The sequence below is a fragment of the Tachypleus tridentatus genome, chromosome 12 (genome assembly GCF_004210375.1).
Source record: "Tachypleus tridentatus isolate NWPU-2018 chromosome 12, ASM421037v1, whole genome shotgun sequence".
Taxonomy (NCBI): Eukaryota; Metazoa; Arthropoda; class Merostomata; order Xiphosura; family Limulidae; genus Tachypleus; species Tachypleus tridentatus.
The window spans coordinates 47,679,886-47,707,275 of NC_134836.1; positions in this window are offsets into that span (position 1 = coordinate 47,679,886).

Here is a 27,390-nt window from a genome sequence, read left to right on the forward strand (position 1 = left end):
AATACAATTTGTAATAACGGTTATTACAAATAATTATTTATATACAGAAATAAGTCTACAAATTCGCAAACAATATTCAGGCTTCTACCTGGTCTGGAACTGAATATTTTATCAACGGCCAAGGTTCAGGACAAGCGAATCAATTTTATGCTGACACACAGACACTTCACTTAATGGGAATGCTAGCTCGACTCTTCACATGCGAGTTTTTCCAAACGACATTATCTAAAGATCTCATAGAAACAATAACGTCCGAAGTTAATTCACTAAAATTTGTGATGTTCGAAATCTAGAAACGATCCTGGTGAAATATCTCTAGTTTTCTGACTAATGAGAGTTAATCTCCATTATAGCTTCCGAGACTTATAATATAGTGATTGTAACTGTTAAATAATAATAATCCCTTGGCGTGTCGACTTATAAACATTTAGGTGAGGTTCTAGAAAGCTCATTTGGCAACAATACTATCAATCACACTGTTGATTCATACTCTCGAGAATCTTCTACAAATTTAGAGAACAGGCGGAACTTGCGAAATACGCACTTTACTATGTACATGGGGCCTGGCATGGCCTAGCGCGTTAAGGCGTGCGCTTCGTAATCTGAGGGTCGCGGTTTCGCGCCCGAGTCGCGCCAAACATGCTCGCTCTCCCAGCCGTGGGGGCGTTATAAAGTTACGGTCAATCCCACTATTCGTTGGTAAAAGAGTAGCCCAAGAGTTGGCGGTGGGTGGTGATGACTAACTGCCTTCCCTCTAGTCTTACACTGCTAAATTAGGGACGGCTAGCACAGATAGCCCTCGAGTTGCTTTGTGCGAATTCCAAAACAAACAAAAATACTACGTACGATGTAAATTTATCAAATATTACTTGTTCGTGTAATATATAATTTTTGGAGTTCTGTGGTATTATCAAACATCTAACATGTTTTTCGTTTTGTTATTATAATCTATTACTCTTTTTTCTTCAGTGTGATTGTTTGTTCTTTTGTTTTTTTTAATTTCGCGCAAAGCTACTCGAGGGCTATCTGCGCTAGCCGTCCCTAATTTAACAGTGTAAGAATAGGGGGGAAGGCAGCTAGTTATCACCACCCACCGCAAACTCTTGGGCTACTCTTTTACCAACGAATAGTGGGATTCACCATCATATTATAACGCCCCCACGGCTGAAAGGGGAGCATGTAAGGTGCGACGGGGATTCGAACCCGCGACACTCAGATTACGAGTAGTACGCCTTAACCCACCTGACCATGCCGGACATTTACACTGTGAAACGGCTCAGTAATTGTGAGATTTTGTTGCTGTTTAGTTTAATTTCAAATGTGATAGATTGTCTACTTGCAGATCGTGAGAAATGTTTGCGCTTTGGTGGACTTTTATGAAACAATATCCAAGTTTTATCTGCAGTTATATCGTACTTTTAGTTTGTTCGTGAAAGGGCCTAATTTTTATATGAGAAAGGTACATTTATAAAAGTTTGTTATGCTATTGTAAAGCGAGGTTAAAAAAGATATATTTTTGTCAATTTTGTAAGTATCCTCTCACCAAAAAGTAATATGGATGATTTATATTGTAAAGTTGTTGCATTGGTGCAATGAAACAACATACTGCGTAAATGTTCAACACAAAACACATTTTAAAGTGATGACAAGGGATACCCCTATCTGATACACTTAGCAATCAGAGAAATAAAATCATATTTCACTGCAATGATAGCAACCCTGTCACCTCAGACATGAGACATGCTCACCTTTTCAGCAGTGGGGACGTTATAATGTCACGTTCAATCTCACTTTTCATTTGTAAAAGAGTAATCTTATAGTTGGCGGAAGGTGGTGATGACTAGCTGCTTTCCCTCTAGTCTCACACTGCTAAATTAGGGACGGCTAGTGCATATAGCTCTCGTGTAACTATGCTTGAAATTCAAAACAAACCAAAGCCAAACAAACTGACAGCATCATTATAACTGATGTGCAGCCAACGTAAAACTAAGGACCAAAACTAATCATTTAAAACAAGGCAAACAAATAAACACGTTTAATGCTACAAAATGGTTTCATTTGATCTAACATAAGTAACTCCTATAATGAACCCTCTAAAAAGTCCACCAGCAACTATAACAAACTCGTTACTTTCATATCTCCATCCAAAATGCACTCAGTTTGATCCATCTAAACAACATACCATACAGTCGTGGAAAGTTTATAATTCTCATTGAGCAAGGTAATGAGACGAATATTAGAAACTAAACTTCAGTCACCATCTTTAGGAATATGAATTTATAACAACTTTTCGCTATGGTAAACGCCAATTATGAAATATCTGACAAAGTAAACCTTCAAATTCTTCAGTAAGAAGACGAAACGCTCTCAAAACTTCTGCAGTAAAACCAGATATACCTTGACGGTGTTTTGTAACTATCCATAAACAGCTGATGAAACATCCTCAGCAGTAACATCAGAATCGCACAGAATTTGATGATGACCGCCAACAAAGGTCACGTGAAATAACGTATTGTAAAGACGAAATGTTCAACTTTTCGACTCGATTCATTTCAGACCAGGTTCTGTTTAAGTATTATTAAACCTTACTGTGTCTGTGCATCAACGCGCCGGTCTCATTAAACAAACTCTTAATTTCCAACTAGTCTTGACAAAGATGATGTTCGTGACGTAAAAAAAAAAAAATAGTCGACCGTTCGCCCTCCTCAATCTAAGAAATACAAGAACGTAATACTATTCCATGAACAAAATCAATACACTCAAGATGAGCCTGCAGATCATACAATTGTAAATGAAAGCGAGAAGAGCAATTCTTCAAAAGCCGTAACTCCTGTTCAACTGAAAACCACCGGTAAGAGAGCTTCCTCACTCGTCAGCAACCAAAACTGTGAGATAAACACACAGTTCCCACGTAAGTTTAACATACTGACTACAAAGATCAGTAGTATATTTCTGTCACCTCGTATGAGGAGTAATTTAACCTGAAATTGTATTGACAAAATCATTTAACTAATATTTATTATTAAAATATAATATCCACGGCTACGAACAACCTCACGAAACTGAAAACTATTTAACAAGAAAGAGTATAATTACTCTGGAGAAACGAAAGTAAAACCAGAAACATAATGTTGCATCAAGTGGAAATTATTGCATTAGCAATTCGGGAGTTTTAATCCAAGAGCAACATACTGACGCCAAGTAAACTGCTGCTTGAAATTAAATCGGAAGAAAAATAAAACATCCAATGGTGAAAAAATGTGCAACCACTGCTGACGACAGAGATCACTAGTAACTCTAGCAAGAAAATTGTCTACAGAAACATGGGATATACAATTGAAATCACCAACAAGAATATCATAAAATATATACGCAGTACTGTTTGTAAGCTGAAATAAATAATTGACTACGGCCGAAAACGTCAGTAGCCACATCTACATTAACTGTAGTTTAAATCTCAAGCAAAGCTACACGAGATCTATTCGTTAGCCATCCCTAATTTAGCAGTCAAAGACAACAGGAGAGGCAGTCATTACCACTAATTCATGAGATGCTCTTTTGTGAAATACTAGGGTAATTGACCGAACATTATAACTCGTTTACGGCTGAAAGGGGGCGAGCCTGTTTGGTTGGACATGAATTCGAACTCACAACTTCATGGTACTAGCCAAGCACCTTAGCCACCTACCCATACAGCCCACTATTGTCAGGTAAGTAGAATGAAGTATACTGAAACAAATCTTTGTCAAGAAAAGAAGCTACCGCCTAATATATATCTAATTTAGTAAAACATCTCAAGTCATTACAATTGAAATCACCAACTTGTAAATTAAATTAAATTATACTTTGTTCTTTGTTCTCCGCCTGATGCTTTTTGGGCAACTGCTTGTATACCAAAACTAAAAGAAAAAAATGTCAGAAGATTAAGTGTTAAGACTTTAATTTTCGTGTCAAAGGTCAAAATGTGTTTATTCTGAATATTTCTTTGCTATCAAGGAATTGCTATTTTCTTTAAATCTAATTCCCACTAACAATTTGTTTCGAAATGTTAATTAAATTATTAATGAACACAGTCAAAGTTTAATGGTTGTTGTATTGTTTTTAAACCAGCCTCGCTATTCGCACGTGCAATTCTATGGAACGTTCAACGATTGGATCTCTTGAAAACTTCTTTATATTGTCAGAAAAAGTAATTTCTGATGTGGTATGTAAAAAGGCTTTAACTTGGATTGGGTAATCTTTCTTTTTAAAGTCAAAGTTTTACATGAAAATAAAAATCTCATGACATTTTATTTTTTAAAATATGTGTTCTTAAAATAAATGTCTTTGTTTTTAAATACCTACTTCAAAAAGGAATTCGATTCTCCTCGGTGGACTCAGCAGATACCCTGATGCGGCTTTGCTTTAAGATAACACACATACACATACCCTACTTCATGTAATTTGAACACAGATGCATGGAACTGATAAATCGGCTAGGTAATCCTATAGAAGACTTTTGACTGCTCTATTATTGAAAAATAATAAGAAACTAACCGTCTAGTCGTAATGTAATTCAGTAGTTTTGTCGTTCTTTCTTTGTAGATTTTATATAGAAGATTAATGTACCCGTCCAAAAAGTATTACTAGTATATTTAATGATGTAGCAAATCTGACGTACCTATATTAATTCTACGGTAGCATCAATATTTCCATATTAGGTCTTCAGTTTTACTTTTAATTCTTCTCGGTAGACTCAGCAAATAGCCTGATGAGGTTTTGCTATAAGAAAGCACACATACATTTAATTCATTCGTATATTTTTTAATAATTCTAATATTTTTCATTCTAATTCTTATTATTAATAATGCTATGTTGCTTTGTCATTTTATTTGCTGCACATAATATTCTGACATATCACTGTTTGGGATATTTGTTTTCATTTTAAAATGACCGGTAATACTTCTGTTTTGAAATATAACAGTTGATATAGTAAGTACATAAGGCTCGGCATAGCCAAGCGTGTTAAGGCGTGCGACTCGTAAACTGAGGGTCGCGGTTTCGCAACCATGTCGCGCCAAACATGCTCGCCCTTTCAGCCGTGGGGCTTATGCGTTAGCCGTTCCTAATTTAGCAGTGTAAGACCAGAGGGAAGGCAGCTAGTCATCACCACCCACCGCAAACTCTTGAGCTACTCTTTTACCAAAGAATAGTGGGATTCGCCGTCACATTATAACGCCCCACAGCTGAAAGGGCGAGCATGTTTGTTACGACCGGAATTCGAACCTGTGACTCTCGGATTACGAGTCGAACGCCTTAACACATTTGGCCATGCCGGGCCATTTTTTTTAATGTCCCATGCCTGGTGTAGTGTGTAATTTTATTATCAAAATGTTTGAAATAAGGTTATATATATTATCATTTTTGTATATTTATTAATAAAAACTGATATTTCTTCATAAACAAAAAAAACTTTCATTCAGCATGTTTGTAATAGTGTATTAATATTAAATCCAAGAAAATATAATAATAAATGTTGCTGAATTGAATAGCACCGTTTAAATTATATTAGAAAAGTGAATGTACAATCATTTGTATTTATTTTAAAACTCATCTATATGATTTATTTTTATCTTCAGGTTAACAACAACGAAATCCAATATAAAGGAAGACCTTTATACGTATACTAAATAATAACTTAACATCCAACTGCAACGCCCCCTACAATCACTTACCCATTTATACTCTCGTCCGTTAGATATGTGTCTAGCAACGGTCACTTGCAAACTCTCTCTTTCTTAATCTGAAGATGACCAAGGAAGATTGAAACGTTATCCTGTTCTTATCATTAAAAGTGGTAATACCCATACCAGCTGTTATGTGATACATTTTAATTTCAAGTGGGTTTTTCGTCATCAGGTATTAAGATAATTCATTTCTCTCTTCTTGCACTCCAAGGCTGAAATCAACCTTCAATATGATCAATAATATTTTCATACTGTTATTTCAAATAAAATGTTATATTTAAATATTTCTATCAGTATAACACTTAGATATAGTATAAGAGACATATAGACAGATGTTTTATCTAACATATTCATAACGTACATGTTTATTAGTAAAATTCTTTTTTTGTAACTGAAATCAATACGTCTTGATTAATAAAAGAGGCTGTCTCATAATCTCTCAATCCTTTAGGGTAGATAGGTTACTTTGTTTAATATTTTCATAAAAAGCTAAGAAACCTAAGAGACGTTGAAATGGATGAGAAATGCGAATGCTAGTAGCATATTTGTTCCACAAAAATTTATCGCTCTAAATTTAAATGACACTGCGTTGTTAAGTGCAAAATATATCACATTTCATATATTATAGAATTGCCAAGCAAAGGCTATTTTGTTTATTCTAAGCTTTATTTTCAGGTTTGCTATCAATACATACAACGGAATTTTTCCTGTGAATGAAATGGCAGGGTTCAAATAAGTTTAGTATGCAATTAAGATGGTAAACATTATATTGTATTTCTGCCAACTTTTATCGATTAACATGCTAAGTGGTTCTGTTAGAACCCTTTATCTACTTATGTATTCAGATTTTTGTTAATACACATTACACACGTATTTAATACTGTTATTTCTGCATGGAAAACATTGTAAAACATATATTATCCCGTTGAATATAAACACGTTTGTGTTATATACAATTCAAATAGTAAGCAATGCATTCTATTTCAGCCAAATGTTATCGACTAATATGCTAAATGGTTCTCTCAAAAGACTTTACCTATTGAAGCATTCGGAGCTTCGTTAATAAATGGTAAACACGTATTTACACTGTTGTTTATGCATGAAAAAGTTCGTAAAATAAGTATTCTCTCTTGAAATAAACACGTTTTGGTCAAAGTTTGTTTAAAATACTTTACATTTCAAGATAACTAGTGCATTATTTAACTTTTAAGACTTCTCTTCTTACACTTTGAAAGCGGTGAAGCGTTTTTCAGTGCAGTAGGTGGAAGACAGTAAGCACTCTGAAATTACTCAGTCAACATTTCTTATGTAGGTATTCTACCAAAGCGCTAAATGAAACTCATAACCGTTTTAACTGAAAGAAACATAGTGGCGAATCCTTTAGTAGGCAGTGAAGTAAATTCTTAAGTAGTTAAATATTTGTGGAGCAGCAAGGCCGAATTGTAAGCATGTTTATGTTTCTTTTCATTCCATTCATTGTTCAACTTCAGATGTTTAATGAGACTACTGTGTAGTTTCAACTAACTACATGACGTATACAGGCTGTTGTTAAAATTAATAATTATGAGCTAGAATATGGATACAAAGACGAAAGAACAATCAGACGCACAGAAAAAAAAAAACATTCGTACCAATATTCTTGAAAATACAAGCAATGTCCTTTTTAACTTATATTAAAATTTACATGTAAAATCATATTTATATATTTTATAAGTTACTAAATTCTGAGATATTCATAATTGAATATTAAACTACCATTTCGAAAATTATTTTAAACTTATCACGCATATGATATTTTTTCTTAGTTTCTCTCAATTTTATCCTGCATTTTATTTGATAATTATTAACTATTGCTAGATATATAATGAATATGTAACATGATTTCTTCCACGCATCAAGTGAGTGATATAAGTATAGAAAGTAATTATTAGCGTACGTGGGCTAAACCAAAATGGATAACGTATAGGAAATTGTTTGTTTGTTTGTTTATGGAATTTCGCGTAAAGCTACACAAGGACTATCTACGCTAACCGTCCTAATTTAGAATTGAATGGCTAGAGGAAAGACAGCTAGTCATTACTACCCACCGCCATCTCTTGGGCTACTCTTTTACCAACGAATAGTTGGAATGACCATCATATTACAACGCCCGACGGCTGAAAGGGCGAGCATGTTTGGTGCGACGGGGATTCGAACCCACGAACCTCAGATTATGGTATAGAAAATAATTAATGATTTCTTTCTGCGGACTAACGGTGGAATTCTGGAAAAAAAAAAAACAGCTTCAGACACTAATGTAGTATAATAATTTCGGAAACAAAAAAGGAAAAAATATACCACGAAAAATTCCTAATTTTAAACAGGTGTTCTAGTGTTCACAACGTTTCGAAGTGAAAAGTCCTTCACGAAATGCTATTAGCATAAACACATCTATTTAACACTAACCATATCTCGTGGTATAAGTTGTTGCTTATTTTGTTTTCGATATTTTGAAATTCTGGCTCTCTTGTATCATAGGTATTACAAAAATACGTCATCACTAAAGAACATAATTATTTCTCACTAGATCATTGCTTTCTAACACTAAATAACTTAGGTTTAAAATATCAACTGACCAAACTTTAATAGCTGTATTCCCATTTCTACAAGATTCACACAACATTGGAGTTATAAACATAGATCGTGTGGTCTGTTTAGGTTCATATTTAAGCAATAGTCTACTATGAGACGTCACAGAGTCACTGAACTACACAGCTGCATCAATATTCAACACACTTTATATACATAAACCACACATAACACATTTATTATATATAACTGCATATACGCTCAGCTTGTGCATATAAAATAAATGAATAACAATTTGACTAAATTTACAACCAGTTTTTATTTCCACCATAACGCAGAATGTGGTGAATCATAGCTGACAAGTCATGTAAGACATGATAGATATGTCATGGGATAATTATCGTTGTAAGTGTACGCCTGAGAAGTTTTTAGTACTGGAAAAATCATAAGCACTCCCCCACTTCAATCTTGGAGTCTTGTCATTGTAAAAGTCTTCTCATTGTAATAGTGGTACTCTGCTGAAGAGTTCAATCTAGACTCCTGTCCCCACTTCATTGTAATTTTAATCTTGGAGTCTTAGAGTCTGTCATTGTAATTTTAGTGGTACTCTGCTCTGAAGAGTTCAATCTTAGAGTGTTGTCATTGTAATTTTAGTGGTACTCTGCTCTGAAGAGTTCAATCTTGGACTCCTGTCATTGTAATTTTAGTGACACTCTGCCCTGAAGAGTTCAATCTTGGAGTCTTCTCATTGTAATTTTAGTGGTACTCTGCCCTGAAGAGTTCAATCTTGGACTCCTGTCATTGTAATTTTAGTGGTACTCTGCCCTGAAGAGTTCAATCTTGGAGTCCTGCCATTGTAATTTTAGTGGTACTCTGACCTGAAGAGTTCAATCTTAGAGTCTTGTCATTGTAATTTTAGTGGTACTCTGCTCTGAAGAGTTCAATCTTGGGGTTCTGTTATTGTAATTTTAGTGACACTCTGCCCTGAAGAGCTCAATCTTGGACTCCTGTCATTGTAATTTTAGTGGTACTCTGCCCTGAAGAGTTCAATCTTGGAGTCTTCTCATTGTAATTTTAGTGGTACTCTACCCTGAAGAGTTCAATCTTAGACTCCTGTCATTGTAATTTTAGTGGTACTCTGCCCTGAAGAGTTCAATCTTGGAGTCTTCTCATTGTAATTTTAGTGGTACTCTGCCCTGAAGAGTTCAATCTTAGACTCCTGTCATTGTAATTTTAGTGGTACTCTGCCCTGAAGAGTTCAATCTTGGAGTCCTGCCATTGTAATTTTAGTGGTACTCTGACCTGAAGAGTTCAATCTTAGAGTCTTGTCATTGTAATTTTAGTGGTACTCTGCTCTGAAGAGTTCAATCTTAGAGTCTTGTCATTGTAATTTTAGTGGTACTCTGCTCTGAAGAGTTCAATCTTGGGGTTCTGTTATTGTAATTTTAGTGACACTCTGCCCTGAAGAGCTCAATCTTGGACTCCTGTCATTGTAATTTTAGTGGTACTCTGCCCTGAAGAGTTCAATCTTGGAGTCTTCTCATTGTAATTTTAGTGGTACTCTGCCCTGAAGAGTTCAATCTTAGACTCCTGTCATTGTAATTTTAGTGGTACTCTGCCCTGAAGAGTTCAATCTTGGAGTCCTGCCATTGTAATTTTAGTGGTACTCTGCCCTGAAGAGTTCAATCTTAGAGTCTTGTCATCTTGGGGTTTGTAATGTTTGTAATTTTAGTGGTACTCTGCCCTGAAGAGTTCAATCTTGGAGTCCTGCCATTGTAATTTTAGTGGTACTCTGCCCTGAAGAGTTCAATCTTGGAGTCCTGCCATTGTAATTTTAGTGGTACTCTGACCTGAAGAGTGGTGCCATTCTTGATTTCGAGAAACCGATCATCAAGAGACAACGGGGCGAATATATGTTACTCAGCTATTTACCAGTTTCACGTTACTTCATTAATTTGTAATTACATTATTCTATATATATATATATATATATATATATATATGTATGCATGTGTGTGTGTGCGAGTGTGTATTATATTCCACACCAAGTTAACAATGTAGATAAGAGTAAATTGTGCATTTTAATGTTTAAAATATTGTGAAATTCGGGTTTTTAATACCCTATGTGTGAAAAGCACATGGTATTAATGTTGTAACTATAGTTATCGAAAATGTAAGAGATTTTACTATTATATATTTATTTTAAAATTTTTGGTTTGTTTCAATTTAACATATATTTAGAGGTGTACGTAACGTATATTGTTAAATATGTATTGCAAAAGTCCCTCCTGTTTCCTAAATTTATAGAAGATTTTCGAGTATAATAATAATTAACAATGTACAATGTGTGTATGTAAAGTAACAGTATTGTTGTCTTAGCTGAATTTTTTTTAAATCTCTTCTCAAGCTTATAAAAGATGACTAACGTACCGTGGAAAGATAGTTTTATATTGTTGGTTTTTATAGTCAGTTTACTATAAAGCTGGGAAGCTATAAATGTGATAAACGTTAATTAATTGGAACACTACAGGTATCTGACCAGAAAAGTTTATAAATTTCGAACATTACAAACCGTTAAACTCAGAGAATTAACTTCCAACGTTATTAATTAAATATCTTCCTCAGTTTGTTTGTTTTTGAATTTCGCACAAAGCTACTCGAGGGCTATCTGTGCTAGCCGCCCCTAATTTAGCAGTGTAAGACTAGAGGGAAGGCAACTAGTCATCACCACCCACCGCCAACTCTTGGGCTACTCTTTTACCAACGAATAGTGGGATTGACCGTCACATTATAACGCCCCCACGGCTGAAAGGGCGAGCATGTTTGATGCGACCGGGATGCGAACCCGCGACCCTCAGATTACGAGTCGCACGCCTTAACACGCTTGGCCATGCCAGGCCCATCTTCCTCACAGAAAAGTCAGCTTATATTGAGTGCGGCCAGACAAGAATAGAACCTGCTAGCATTCCCGTCAGATGAAGCATACCTGTCAATCAACATAGAATTGACTCCCTCATTGTGAACCTTCAATAAAAGATTCAGTTCCATACCAGATAGAAGACTTGATATTATTTATAGGTTTGTAAAACCTCTGTATATAAATCATTAATTGTAAGAACTATAAGTTATAAAGTTATAAGAACTTATTATAAAATATCATAAACTCAATATAAATCGACATTCAATTGAATTCTAAATTTAGATTTCCAGGGATTTAAAATCGTAATGCGTCTGAGATAAATTATATAATACGTTACAGGAACAAAGTCAAGAAAGTATTCACGAAGGAAGCCACGTCATAGGCGCACTGAAGCCTATTATCTTAGTTATTGTTAATCCGGATATAATTTCATTATTTTAATCTCATCATCAAACAATATTTATCCTGCCTATTCTTCTAAACACACAAGCATTTGTGACTGTAGTTCTATTAATATCTAATTGATTTCTCTTCCTTTATTTACTAACATTGCTAGGTCTTGGAGCATTCGGCACAGGATCACGGGTTCGAATCGCCATTCCAAGAAACATGTTTGGCCTTTAAGTCGTGAGAGGAATATAATATTATTGTCAATCTCACTATTCGCTGATGAAAGAGTAGTCCTAAGAGTTGGTGGTGGGTGGCAATGAGTAGCTTTCTTCCCTCTGGTATTTCACTAAGTTAGAAACAGATAGGACTCCTGTATCTTTAGCAATGACACACGTGTTACTTATTTTTTAATTTAAAATAATTGATATAAATGTGAAGGCAGTTAAGCTGAGTGTTTTGCTTAACAGTAATCAGGCATAGTACTTTGTAACATTTTATCGTCTTCCTAAAGGTAATAATTTACTGTCGAAACTAAACCAACAAAGCAAACAAATCTGAGCCTAATTTAATGTTATCAACTTATTGTACAACTGGAAATCTAATTAAACTGATCCAGTTTCACTTCTGTCTTCTAGAAACAATATGAAATTAATTAGAATATTTGTAAAAAAGTTAAGAAGAAAGTTATTTGGCCTTTAGAACAATTACATTTCCAGAGCTTAGCTGTCAATGAAATTTACTTTCAAGCGACACCTGCCGTCTCTTGATGGTGTAATTATTTTTTAATAAAAGTTGAAATTTAGACTCGTATTAACCACAGTTAATGGCCATCCCATTCTTTTCGTGACATTCCTAATTCGATTACAAGTTTAGAGCATTCTATATTAGCTCTACACTACGATTAACAATACAACTAGGAACTGTGTCTGCACACATATGTCTCAGAAGGGCTGGTATGGGTATTAACACTTTTATTGATAAGCAGAGAACAACGTTTCAATCTTCCTAGGTCATCTTCAGGTTAACAAACAATCTCTGTCTGCGGACAATTACCTATTAGATTAGATTGCTCTATAGATTTTGTTTATAGTTTTTAACAGATGGCACTACGTCACAACACTGTTAAAGGAAGAAAGAATTGTCATAAAGGCAGAAGTAATTTTTATCGTTCAATGATTAACTTGTTGATAAAGCTGATAACCAACTAACTTATACTTGTATTTAGATTGCTGATGGTGTAAATATTGTTAACCATAATTTAATCTATACTTTAAATTATCTTGTTTTATCCGTATTCAACCTAACAATTTCAAAATTCTCTATCTCTGATTATCACGAAGTTTTCAAGGTTTCTTCGCTAACAGAAATTGTAAAACCCCCTTTCGCCACCCATGTTCCTATTTTTTCGCGTTTGTCAGCCATTTCAAGTTTCCACCTCGCTACCACTTTAGTGCCAAGTTTCTGAACTGTGGTCGTTGTGAAAAAAAAATGTTTTCTTTGTGTGTTCAAAGTCTTCATTCACCTAGAAGTATAAGCTGGAAAGAGCATTGCAAAACTGGCCAGTTGAAAGTGAATTTGCAAAACGTTTTATTACATTATACAAGATGCGCATGAACGTTGCCTTGCCATCCCCGTGTAGCCAGCGAAATAAATGACACGCCTCGGAAGAGATCTTTGATAATGTGCTAAAATTTGTCATACACAATCACTTTGTTTATCATATGATACATTTTTGATCTTTCTTAGGAATCAGATATTTATCTTTCATATGTTTAATTTATAGAGATAAGTATATATTGAAAAGCTGGCGTTTAATACTATACGAAAAAAACCCAATATTGTTTATTAGAATAAATATTCTATTATCTCTGCTATTTGGTCTATGTTTGTGACGTTCTTTATTTGCACAATATTGTAGTTATTTATGAATAATAAAAGTTAAAGATACAAGATTACTTGTATCTGACCGAAAATATGAACTGTTCATAGAAAACGTTAATTATATATTCCAAAGACTTAGAAAGGTTTTTACATTTGCAAACAAATATCTACCCTTTTATTTTTCTAAAATATCTAAACACAGAATAGGATTCAAACGTGCTCGCCCTTCCAGTCGTGGGGTCGTTACAATGTGACAGTCAAACCCACTATTTGTTGGTAAAAGAGTAGCACAAAAGTTGGCGGAGAGTGGTGATGACTAGCTGCCTTCCCTCTAGTCTTACACTGCTAAACAAGAGACGGCTAGCTCAGATAGCCTTCGTGTAGCTTTGCGCGAAATTCAAAACAAACCAAACCAGAATAAGATATTTTTACCTGAGAAGAGGAAAACGCAAAAAAGAATTACATTAACCAGCCAAAAAATATGACGCTTTCTTTTGCTGCAAAAAAGATATGTTTGATACTATTTCCAGAACTTAGGCAATATTGTCCAGTTATAGGACTTATTATATATTGCAAAGAATCCTCAGTGATGAAATAGACGAAAATATATGCTAATTTAAAAATAGTTCTAATGAAATACAGAACTTGACTACGTCACGCTAAAACAATTTTTATAGCCTCACCTCGTCTTTAAATTCTATGTTGCCTCGTCCAACGATGCTTAATCTTACAAACCAACATCTTCACGATAACCTTACAGTCAGGTTTTATTTTCAAAAGCCTCTGTTCTAAAGCTGTCATTTTCATATTACACCACTCACCCCTGCATTCTTTCCATAATCATTCATTCCAAAAACGACAGCTTCTCAGTGTTTATTTCAAGAGTTCAAGCTTACAGAAACACACAGGTAGTTCTTGCAGTAACTTAATCACCATCAATTTCAATTAAATAATAAATTCGACTATTTCATTCTCCACATTTTAAAACAGATTGATACATGTGATGACTGGAGTATATCGTTAATGTAACTTAAACATTGCAACTTCTGCAGTTTTACCAGATGAAAAGTCTTTCTTGATTATGTTGCGTCGCGAAAAGTTTTGACATTTTATTTTGCGTTGGAAATTGTTGTAACACATCCTCCCGAAAGCGATCATACACAATGTCATCACACAACCTCTACTATGTCAGTCAAGTCAGCATGTAGTTCTGAAAACTACTTTCCAGTAGTTTCACGTAATTTGCTCATTTGAAGTCCCTCTGATACAGCATACTCAATCCTTTGTATGTCCTGTACAGCAGTATGAAAGATATATCGCTAATACGTTTTACATAGTTCGTGAAAAGTGGGACAAGCAAAAACAATTATGTATCGGTAAAGAAGTCAATCAAGAAGAGGTTAAAAATTAATTTATAATTAACAAGAAAAATGTATGTTGTAAACTACTGCAGGAAGGTATATGTCATCTAAATAAACGTTTAGATTAATCGTGCTATAGCTGGTTACCAGAAATAAAATACATATACTGTACATGTATAAAAAAATGTGTTTGATATGGTTTCCATAGTATGTTTTACACGTAATGTTGTATGAATACTTTTCATCATGACCGCAAGGAAATGAGGATATAGAATGCTTCACTACTCCGATTTACGGTCCTCACTGAAAATTATTGATTGATGAAAGCTTTGAACTATGCGATTTTTTTAACATAAAACCTTATTTTGGGCCATATTCGGAAGCAGTCTCAGCTAATTATTTTCATAAATATCATTAATTTAAAGAAATACTTAAGAAGAAAAGGATCGAGACTTTTTAATTAATATAATTAAAAATACAAATATTGTTGATATTTTTCTTCATGATGCATGAAAAGTGATCGTAATAAAACGTTTTATATTTGTCTATTGCAGTTGCTCTCCGTTGAGAAAGCGGCAAGTTTTTTTTCTGATTTACAATGCTAAAATCAGGGGTTTGAGTCCATTTAATGGTCACAGCAGATAGCCCGATGTGACTTTGCTATAAGAAAACACACGCATTATTACAGTTTTCATTGCCAGTAAAATTAAGTTCCCCTTTGAACACCAACATTTTGTTTGTTTGTGTCATATTTCGCGCAAAGCTGCACAAGGACTATCTGCGTTAGCTGTTTCTAATTTTTCGGTGTAAGACTAGAAGGAAGACAGTTACTCCTCATTACCGTCCGTCAACTCTTGGGCTACTCTTTCACCAACAAATGTTGGGATTGACCGTGACGTTACAACGCTCCCATGGCTGAAAGGGCGAGCATGTTTGGTTTAATGGAGATTCGAACGCGCATCTCTCACATTACGAATCGAGTACCTTAACCACCTGACCGTATAGGGCCCGTAAACTAAAGTGTTACGCTGATATAAGGTAAATGATTCACAATTACTTCCAGTGATATTGGTGAATTCAACAAATATAATTGTATCTAGTTACATGGTACATGATTCATGGTTTGTGAGTTTAAAAACAAAGCAATACAGACAGAGAAAAAATAATACTGTCACGCTTACCACCATATCAGGAAATATATATAAGGTCACAAATTAACAACGTTCTTATCATAAAATAAATATATTTACATTTGATAAAATTCGTGTAAGTGTATTTATGTGGGTGTATATCGGAAGGTCACGACAAAGAATAATGTATAGCCTCTGAGATACTGAAGTTACTTGCAATAGGTGAAGTTTTAACAACTCAAACTATTCAATTATTTAGTCCTATCTCACCATTTTCTTATTTCGTTATTCACGAACCGTAACATTGAGACACTGTTTAGGTATTTCTAGGGTACATTTTATAATTGCACATTGTAGCTTGTACTCTGGGATCTTTTCAAATGATGCAGAATTGTTTTGTTTAATTTGTTTTTGCTTCGGCGTATTTTTGAGTTAAAGCAACAAATTAGGTAATTGTATCTTAGAACGGCTTGTATGGGTATTAACATTTTTATTGATAAGCAGAAGACAACGTTTCGACCTTTCTAGGTCATCTTCAGGTTAAATTATGTAATTAATCAAAGATTTGGATTTGCTGTTTTTAACGCAGTCCTTCTTTATGATTTTACTTATTTTACTATTTAACTTCATCAAAATGTAATTATTTTCGCTTACATTTTCTTTTGTGTGTGTGTGTGTATATATACATAAACTTCAATAGCGTTGTTGTTGTTTAATTAAGCACAAAACTGCACAATGAGTTATCGGTGCTCTGCCCACCACGAGTATCGAAACTCAGTTTTTAGCATTGCTAGTTGGCAGATGGGCCTCGTGTAACTTTGCGCGAAATTCAAGAAACAAAAAACAAGCAAGTCCGCAAACATACCGTTGAGCCACTGAGAAGCAGGGGGGGGCTTTACTAGTGAAATAGAATCTATCTAATGAGTATTATAACAGATGGTGTAAGGCTCTTAGATATGCAGTTAAAGTGATACTCAATGGGTATTATAACAGATGGTGTAAGACTGTTAGATATGTAATCAAAGTGATACTCAATGCTGTGAATACATAAAGTTTTCTGAAGTGAAAACTATATAAAGACATATTCGATTTCGTTCTCCGATGACAAAATATAAGACTAAGTTTTATATAGAGTCTAGAAAGCCGTAGCTTCCAATATTTACTTCATTAGCTAAGTATTAAAAGCTTAGTGTCCGACAAAACTCTCCAGTTGCGCCAATCGCCTTGTAATTTTTTTTCTCCGAGTATCTACACGATCAATCGCTTTCGATTTTTTGTAGTATTTATAGCTAATACTGCAATGTTCAAGTATTTATGTATGCATTTAAATTTTTTTTTTCTTTCTGTGGTTTTCTAAGAGAAACCAAATACATGTAAAACAAAGTTAAGTATATATAAGCAATCTTCCTCAGGTTTAAGTGAGTGTTTTATTTATTTACTACAACCTTTATTTCATTCTAATAAAGAATAACACTTCAGTTATTGATGAAGGTTTGAATTTCGTGCAAAGGTACACAAGGGTTATCTGCACTAGCCATCCCTAATTTAGCAGTAGAAGGCAGCTAGTCATCACCACCAACTCTGAGGTTACTCTTTTACCAATGAATGGTGGAATTAACCGACACTTTATAAAGACACCACTGGTGAAAATACGAGGACGTCTGATGTCATGGGGATTTGAACCCGCAACCTCCGGAGGGGGGGAGTCTAATGCCTTAACCACCTGACCATGCAGACCTCGTTGACAAACAATATATTAATCTCATTATTCTAGGTTCATTTGAACAGAAACCGTGAAGACTAGCGATTTAACTAGAATTTTTGGAGGTTAAATATATCCTATACATGTTAACATATACAACCGTTTACTTACCACGATAGAAGTTTCAAAACACAAATGATTAAAATTTAGGAATTGCAAACAAAAATAAACGCTCACTCAATAACTAACTAAAAATTTCATTGATATGGTATATTATTAATCCATGTTTACAACAATGGATCCTCGGCAAATTACTGATTTTCCTTGTCATGATAATCTATTAAATCTATTTTGACAGATGCAGTTAGTTAAAGGATATAAATGTGCGATGTTGCATCAAATTCCTTTTGTCCTTCATTGTATTGAAACACCATGTAAAATTTATTTAGTTTCAGCACTTACAGAAAAGTGGTACTGATATTTCTTTTGTTATACACAGTTATTTTCTCGTTAATTTGCAAGTATTGAGCGAAAGCATAATAATTACTCTTATTATAGTTTTCTCGACTCAGTGGAAACATTATTTGTGACGCACAACACATTGTTACAATCTTCCCTTTAAAGGTCTCATCTCTCAAACTTTGCCAAATTGTAATACTATATGAAGAATTCAAATTAATCATATTTGTTTGACATAGTAATTTAAGGTCTGGCTTTTTTTTAATTTTACAGATAAAAGATTAATGGACGTCACTTATTTTTTCAAACTTTGTTGGTGATCGTTAAATAATGTTTATGTCATCTTCAAACGCAGTAATCCTCAGCTGGTACAGCGGTAAATCTACGGATTTACAACGCGAAAATCTGGGATTTGATTTTCATCGGTAGATTAAGCAGATAGTCCGATGTGGCTTTGCTATAAGAAAACACACACACACTCCAAACGCAGTAAATACATTCTTCAAATAAATAAGTGTATTTTGAAAATGGATAAAAATCGAAGCTTAATTTGAAATTAATCATAGGATTAAATGTAAACTATTCACGATTAAGATTAACCGTATTAACTGTATTCAGTTAATTTAATAGATTTGGGAAAAATTACGTCACAATATTTAAGTAATTTTTGTATTTAGTTTTTGAATTAGTGTAGAAAGTGGTTATATCTTTTGATAATGCTTTATTAATACACCCTTGCAACGTCACTTGTTGGATATTTAGTTGCAAACTCATTTCATACGTGACTTAATACGTTTTTGAATTTTATGTACTTGTAAAGACAAGCGATTAATCTTCTAAAAAATATTACATGGTTATTATTCGCGTGTAAAATAATTCACGAACAATTTATTTCATTACAAACAAAGTTTAATGTATTAATAATAAGCACTCGTGGGGTATTTTTCGTTCTTTAAAATTTAAATACATTGGTTTTTGTTTGTTTGTTGGTTTCTAATTTTTTTATGCAAAACTTTACACGGGTTATCTGAATGACTCATCACTAATATTATTTAATCTTTTGAAATGTAAAGCAACACAATGGGCTGTCTAACATGTGCACACATTGAGTATATAACCCCTATTTTTTTAGCATCGTAGCACTTAGACCTGTCGCTTATTCACTTGTGAGCTCTTAATTTTGAAATGGTAATTTAGAGGGAAAATAATTGGTCCATTGTGTTCATTACCAATTGTTAATTTTTTATTATTACAAGAACAGTGGAATTTGTTTATAATTCTTATGGCGTGTCCATGGCCTCAATAATAAGGTGTTTGTCAGCAGCAACAAGAGACAAATCATTAACATTACATTTATAGAATGGACATTCTAACATATACTTATGTCAGGCCAATTACAAACGTATTGCTGATGTTCTGAATTATTCATGCCAGCATGATTTCACTAAGAATGAATTACATATTCTGCCGCACAGGTTTTTGCCAATGATTGTGATTACATTGCTATTCATTATTGAAGAATAACAAAAGAAAAAAAATATAATTTAAGTATATTATGTCGAGATTACAAAGCCAGTCCTCTGTTTTATAGCATACACCACTAATGAGCAAAGTGTGTCTAGCTGATATGCATTTTGTTATCATTAGCTATCGTTACAATATCATAAAGCTAGTATTTTAATCCACGTACTGGAAAGTTGTTTTTATTGCTACATCAAAGTTTACGAGTTCTACTACATTGAATAGGTTTTAGGCAAGTTCATGATAAATCTAACAATGGCTGATCGCACCTAAATCTTAAAATCTTCGAACAACACAAAATAAAAGATAAGTAGCATGTTTTTTAATGTATTTTTCTAATTTCTAGATGTATTTTCTATTTTCAGAACATGAAATATTTTAAACATAAGTGCTTCATATAGTTAACAAAATTTTTTAAAATTCCATTGAATCTTTAAAGCCTAAAATCTAATTCTATAAATCAATGTCATTGTTTAACGCGAACACTGTAATTTGAAGTAAAACAATTGTACATAATATATCTTTTGATACGTTTCTTAGCTTACTTAATATTTTCACTTATCAAGCATAACTGAATTCTAGGTTTAATTTGGTTTGTTTTGAATTTCACGCAAAGCTACACGAGGGCTATCTGCGCTAGCCGTCCCTAATTTAGCAGTGTAAGACTAAAGGGAAGGCAGCTAGTCATCACCACCCACCGCCAACTCTTGGGCTACTCTTTTACCAACTAATAGTTGGATTGATCGTAACATTACAACGCCCCACAGCTGAAATGGCGAGCATGTTTGGTGTGACGGGGATTGGAACTCGCGACCCTCAGATTATGAGTCAAGTGACTTACCCACCTGGCCATGCTAAACTCTTCATTTATATAGTAGATTAATGAAAAATTTGTGCATCCATTTTAGCATTATTTTGGTATTCGGAACATAAAAAGAAGACTAATGGAATTATTTCATAGGGAAATATAATCTCCTAGCTTCATATTTCAGATCATAAATTTCTTTTGATTTTTTGTTACTTATATATATATTTTATGTATAATAGATTTATGCAAATATATTATCACTTTTCTAAATATACATTTATTAAATTAAATCCTGGTATTAATAAAATTACATTAGTTTAGTTTCATTTTAATAAATGATTGTAGTTTTATTGCCATAGTAAAATTTATATTAATCTAATAAACATCGTGTATCTACAGTGTTTATATATATTTAAAATTTTCCTGTTCTTAAATTACTTAGCGCCATGTCAGTAACACGCTGCTGGTCATGACACAGTAGAATTATTGCCCGATAACGTGTTGAATTTTGGATTACTTTGTTAATCCATAACTAAAATACTTTACGTTTCTATAGATTTATATTTTAAACATATTTACTCATATTTGTTAATCCTCATGTTCAGAAATCAATATTTAACAATATTCACTCGTTATATTTGAAACTTGTATTCTTTTTTTTGAGAAAAGTGATTTAATAAAATTCAATCGGTTGTATAATGGAGAAAATCGAGAAACTGAGAAAAATTTTAACCCGTGAAATGTCATAATAAACTGTGCATAACAATAAATAATTACATTGTTGTTAAATACTCAATAACTACGTAAGTAGAAAGCAATAACATTTCCGATTTTAAAATTTATTTTTGACGTAGCTAGATTAAAAAAATTACATGAATTCAGAATAGGTTTAGTGACAATTAACTTATGCTATTTATAAATTTATGAATATCATGGAGATTTAAATTTGTTCATTTGTTCATATTTGAAAATTTATATCTATGTCTATTTTCCTTAGTTAAGGGTGTTCTAGAAAAATGTAATTTGAAGAAAATATGAGGTTTTATATACAAAGTAGAATGGTTTTAATGGAAACAGGCATGTGCGTATTTAATACAAAGTAGAATGGTTTAAGTGGAAACAAGTACTTGTGTATTTAATATAAAGTAGAATGGTTTAAATGGAAACAAGTATGGAAGTAGAATGGTTTAAGTGGAAACAAGTACTTGTGTATTTAATATGAAGTAGAATGGTTTAAGTGGAAACAAGTACTTGTGTATTTAATATGAAGTAGAATGGTTTAAGTGGAAACAAGTACTTGTGTATTTAATATAAAGTAGAATGGTTTAAATGGAAACAAGTACTTGTGTATTTAATACAAAGTAGAATGGTTTAAGTGGAAACAAGTACTTGTGTATTTAATATGAAGTAGAATGGTTTAAGTGGAAACAAGTACTTGTGTATTTAATATGAAGTAGAATGGTTTAAGTGGAAACAAGTACTTGTGTATTTAATATGAAGTAGAATGCTTTAAATTGAAACAGGTACTGTGTATTTAAGTAATTTCATAGTCTCAACTTTACTCAATTCTATATGTAAAAACGGCTCGTTTGGGTTGAGAAAATATTTTACGTAGAGGAACGTAGATATCCATGAGACACTTTCTTCCTACAACTTTTATCTGTAACGTAACGTATTATAATTTATCTAGAACTAGTCTCCTATTTATTATATTTCGTTGAATACAAAAACATACATAGATGTACCAATTCCGATACGAAAGATGTATTGTTTTCAAGAATTCTATCGATATAAAATTAGATACGGTGATCCAGTCCGACCCCCGTGACCTATCTCATGTGATCCTATATCACCGTGTCAAGTTGTGCTGATTTGGTAGTTTGGTTTATCGAAACTAAGCACGAAGTTAGAAGTGGAGTCCAAATCCCACCCAGTACGTTTCTCATTTCATTCTATATTACTGTGTCTAGTGCATTGTTGATTTATCAAGAAATGTTGAAATATATAGGAAATATATGGCTGAAAGGTGCGAACAAACAGACACAAAGTTAGCTTTATATAAGTTAGATATTAACTGTCATCAATGATAAATATGTTCCACAAATATTATGTTTTCCACTTACGTTAAGAGATAGCTCATATAAATATAGAAGTATGACTATAATATTTGTGCTTAACATTTTTTATGTATGAACTTCTTTGTACACATTTTAACATAATATATTGGTTTAATGCATGATAAGGGAAAGACGTAATTTAATTTAATTATCTGAAGTGCAAACTGGAGTACTTTAGATATGATATATTAAATTTGGTTTACAAAAACATAGTAATCTTCTCAAATTTTCTTTTTCTTCCAAATTACAAAAAGGGACATTTATCTTTGACTTGTTAACCCATTAAATAATTCATTACATATAAATAAATTAAGAGTTAAGTTCATTAACCTGAGCATCTAATAAATTCTAGATGGAAAGTATAAACCATGTGTTATACAGATGATAAACAAGAATAATAATTCAGGTTTATGTTTTAAATGATTCATTTAAGTGTATATACATTAAAAAATAAAACAATATCAAACGTGTAGATCTATTTCCACAAATTATTTAAAGTTAAAGACAAATTTTACCATAGATTATCCTTATCTTATCTTTTTACCGCATAAAAAATAATGATAAATTATCTGAGTATGCAATTTAAGATCTGCCACCCTTAAGAATAAAACCAGTATTATATACCTTATACGGAAATTAAAATTGTTCAAATAACTATGGATCCAAATACTATTTCCACTACAAGTACAATCATTAGTATAAAACCAGAACCAGATTATTCATTCTTTGGTTTGAAAACAAAATATGTTTCTTGCTTAATTTGTAACTCCATAATTTAATCTTATAAAACTATTTCCTCTTCTGTATGCAAATAAGCGTAGAAAAAATCACAGATATATGGCTGCATAAACGTCTAGCACAAAAATAGTTAACTGTGCTAAATGAATGTTCAACTTTCATGAGCTAGTTTCTTTTATTTTGTTTACTTAAAATAATATCTATTTATTTTTGTGTACGAAATGCATGGTCTGATAAATTTTGTGACAGTTCACTTTCATTGTTTAATTATTTGCTTGAGTGAATAAGTGCTCTATTGTTAATTAAGTCAATTTCGTTACAATGTGAATCAGAGGTTTCATTAACTAATAATTTATTAAATAATAATTATTTGAACGTGTGTAATGTTTAAAAACTAATGACTAATTACAGTATAAAGTTTCATATTTTCACAGTTTAAAAGATATTTATTAGAGCCGTTAACGATTTTTTTCCATTTAAAAGAATTCTTACTGTTTCAACCCCTTCTATCTAATCTTCAGAAGGAATTCAAAGATATAGTAATTGAGGTCTTTAATAAATATCATTTAACTGCGCAAACAGGAAATTCTGTACTTTGTAAGGGGTGTATTTTCTTATAGCAAAGCCACATTGGGTTATTTGCTGAGTCCACAGACAGGAATCGAATCACTGATTTTAGCGTTGTAATTCGGTAGTCTTACTGTTGTACCAGCGTGAGACCCTATATTTTGATTATTTGTTATATTTTTATTAATATCGTATGACTTATACCCAAGTTCTATGAAACTAGCAGTTCATGCAAATGTCTTTAAAGTGGGTAACAGTAACGTATTAATTAGCACGTGAACGACCTAATAAGATACTATACATTACCTTTAATGATAATCTATGCTAAATAATATCACACTAGTCATAGAAAATATGTAACATTAATGAAGATATTGGAATTGATCATTGTATAGTTTTCAAGAGCTGTTATATTTGAATCAGAATTAAACAGTTACAACCAAATTTTGATAGAAATTCTCAACTGTACCTATGAATGTATCCGTATTTCTATGTTTATTTGATTTTTGAATATTTTCGTAATTTTCAGAGAATGCATTAAAATACTGCATGTAGAGCGAGAAAAGTGAAGAAGATATTTCAAAAAGTATCTGAGGAGAGTTTGTTTGTTTGTTTTTTAATGTCGCGCAAAGCTACACGAGGGCTATCCGTGTTAACCGTCCCTAATTTAGAAGTGTAAGACTAGAGGGAAGGCGGCTAGTCACCACCACCAATTGCCATCTCTTGGGCTAATCTTTTACAACCGAATAGTGGGATTGGCCCTCACTTTATAACGTCCCTACGGCTGAAAAAGGAGCGTGTTTGTTGTGACGGGGATTCGAACCCGCGACCCTCGGATTACTGAGAATAGGAGGGAATGAAAGTGAATAAAACTCGGTAATTGCTTCAGGTATCGTAGGTTTAAATGAACTGTTTGTTTGTTTGTTTTGAATTTTGCGCAAAGCTACCCGAGGGCTATCTGCGCTAGCCCTTCCTAATTTAGCAGTGTAAGACAAGAGGGAAGACAGCTAGTCATCACCACCCACCGCCAACTCTTGGGCTACTCTTTTACCAACGAATTGTGGGATTGACCGTCACGTTATAACGCCCCCTAGCGTTAGAGCTTTTATTATTATTATTTAAGTGAGAAAGTTAAAGCTTAAAGTTACGAGAGGTATTCAAAGGATTTTGAAGTATTCCATTGCACAATATTTCTCGTGATTTTCATGTTTCATCTCAGCCATGACAGAAAATTCATTTAACTTTCTCAATAAATTACGTATTTTCAAGTATAATTTCACACTCACACTCACAGACACTTTAATTGTGTAAAAACTGTATAAATAAATTCTTTATAGGCAATAAAATAACAATTTGTTGTTCTAATCCCTGTCCTCCACCTATATAATAAAACAAGCGGTTGAAGGCTGACTAGTAGCCAATCATAATTGGTCTGCCATTCCTGATGTACACACATTAGCCAATATAATCTACTCTTCCATAGTCGAGAAGCCCAGGGCATTACTCTTATCAGTCTTCCTCGATGACTAAAAGAAGGTAATGTGACTTTTTTTTTTTTTACTTTCTAGTTAGTGTATGGTCCAGTGTACTCTGCATTTGACTATCCTTTAATCTATTTAGTATATGAGACTTTATTTGATACAGCTTGCACAGCTAAGTTGTGTAGGTCGTTGACCTCACATTAAGAGGTTAATCAGCAGCTGTGCTAAGCTTCTAAATGAGCACACTTTAGACAGGAAGACAGAACACAAAATAAACATGTACTCGAAACTAAACCCACACAGTTGGCAATTTTATATTGTACTTACATTAAACACAGAGCACATTTTATTTATATATGCTTTTAACAGTTCAATTAACATGTTTTAGAATCGTAAAGTTAATAAGGTTTAAAAATAAGAAAAAGTTTCTCACAACGATTTGTAGATTATCACAAATATTTAGGTTAAATAACTGATGATTACATGGTAGTGGAGCTTAGCACTGGCCAAAGCACTGGTTTTTCTTCTAATAATGGAGTCCCGTTGTCATTGTGAAATACAAGTAGTTATCCATTGAAATACTGATGGAAGTAAACGGCAAATAGACTAGAAAAATACTTACGACTGCTTCACATGCAATAACATACGAGGCGGCTGCTCCCAAGATGGGTGACAGAAAACAAAGGAAAAGTATGGTTATAATATAGTCTGGATATGTGTGTGTGTGAAGACATGTAAGATAAAGCTAAACAAGGAACCTGACAAGTTCGAAGTAGGAGCTCTTTTATCAAATCAAGCACATCTTTACTTGCAGAATATCGACCTCTCATGCACTAGTAAGATGAAAGTGCAACCGTGAAATGTCTTCATCTACATTCAGAGACTGTTGGAAACAAAGCACCGTATGGTGTCGCCACGAAAAACAAAACGTGAGGAATCAATAGGACAATGTATGGTCAGAAAGCCCCACTGGTAACATGAGTAAAGTACATTTTTTCTACCTCCTGCAAAGCATCCATTATCTTTAGAATGAGTCAACGCTTGTCTTTTAAAGTATTGCTACTGATTTCTCAATTCATTTATCATAAAATTAATCTTATTTGGTATTGATAACTCTAGCATTTTGCGGTACCATACTTATTGATTAGTTACAACAAATGAAGGCTTATTAATATTCATACAATGTTCTCAATAGTGCATAGTACATTTTTTTGTTGTTGTTATCTTATATATCTCTCTGGGAAGAATGTATATATATATATATATGAGGCATTAAAAAGTTTCAAAACTATTGCCTACTGCGCCAAAACCACTTGCATCTAGTCACCAAATGCCGAGGTCCTTATTTGCGACAGTGGGAATACCACTTTTAATATGTTTTCTGGTGTAAGTATAATATTTCTGTTTGTTGGGTGTGTTTATTTTTAGGCACAAAGCCATCCAATGGGATCGAACTCCTAATCGTAGTTTTATTAACCTTCAAGTTTACAGCTAGTTGGTTGGGCGAGTAATAGTTTAGAAATACTTCAATCTATCTAACATTTATTACCGCGATTTTTATATCGATTTTATGTAATGAAAATTTGCCATGGTGCTTATGATTGATGTATATTGATTGATGTTGGTTTCTCTTAAACATCATAGATAATCTGTATCTGTATTTATAGGAAAGCTATTTGCTGCCATCTTTAATTTTAAACTACTGACCAGAGGGAGTACAGACAGTTATCAGTACTTTATTATCCACCACCTTTGCAAAGGATCAACTGTCGATCTTATAGTACACTCACATCTGGAATACCTTTAGGTACCACACCTAATCAACTTTTCTAGCCAAGTCTCTTACACAGGACCAACATGCGTATTACTATCAACAATAACTTCATGACCTAAAATCAAATTTTGATTAAATATTCCATTTAACTTTCCCCTCTAGGGGAACATCGGTATGTCTGTGGATATCCGCAGTGGGCTGAGCACAGAGAGTTTATTGTGTAGTTTGTGCTTAACTTCAAACAAAG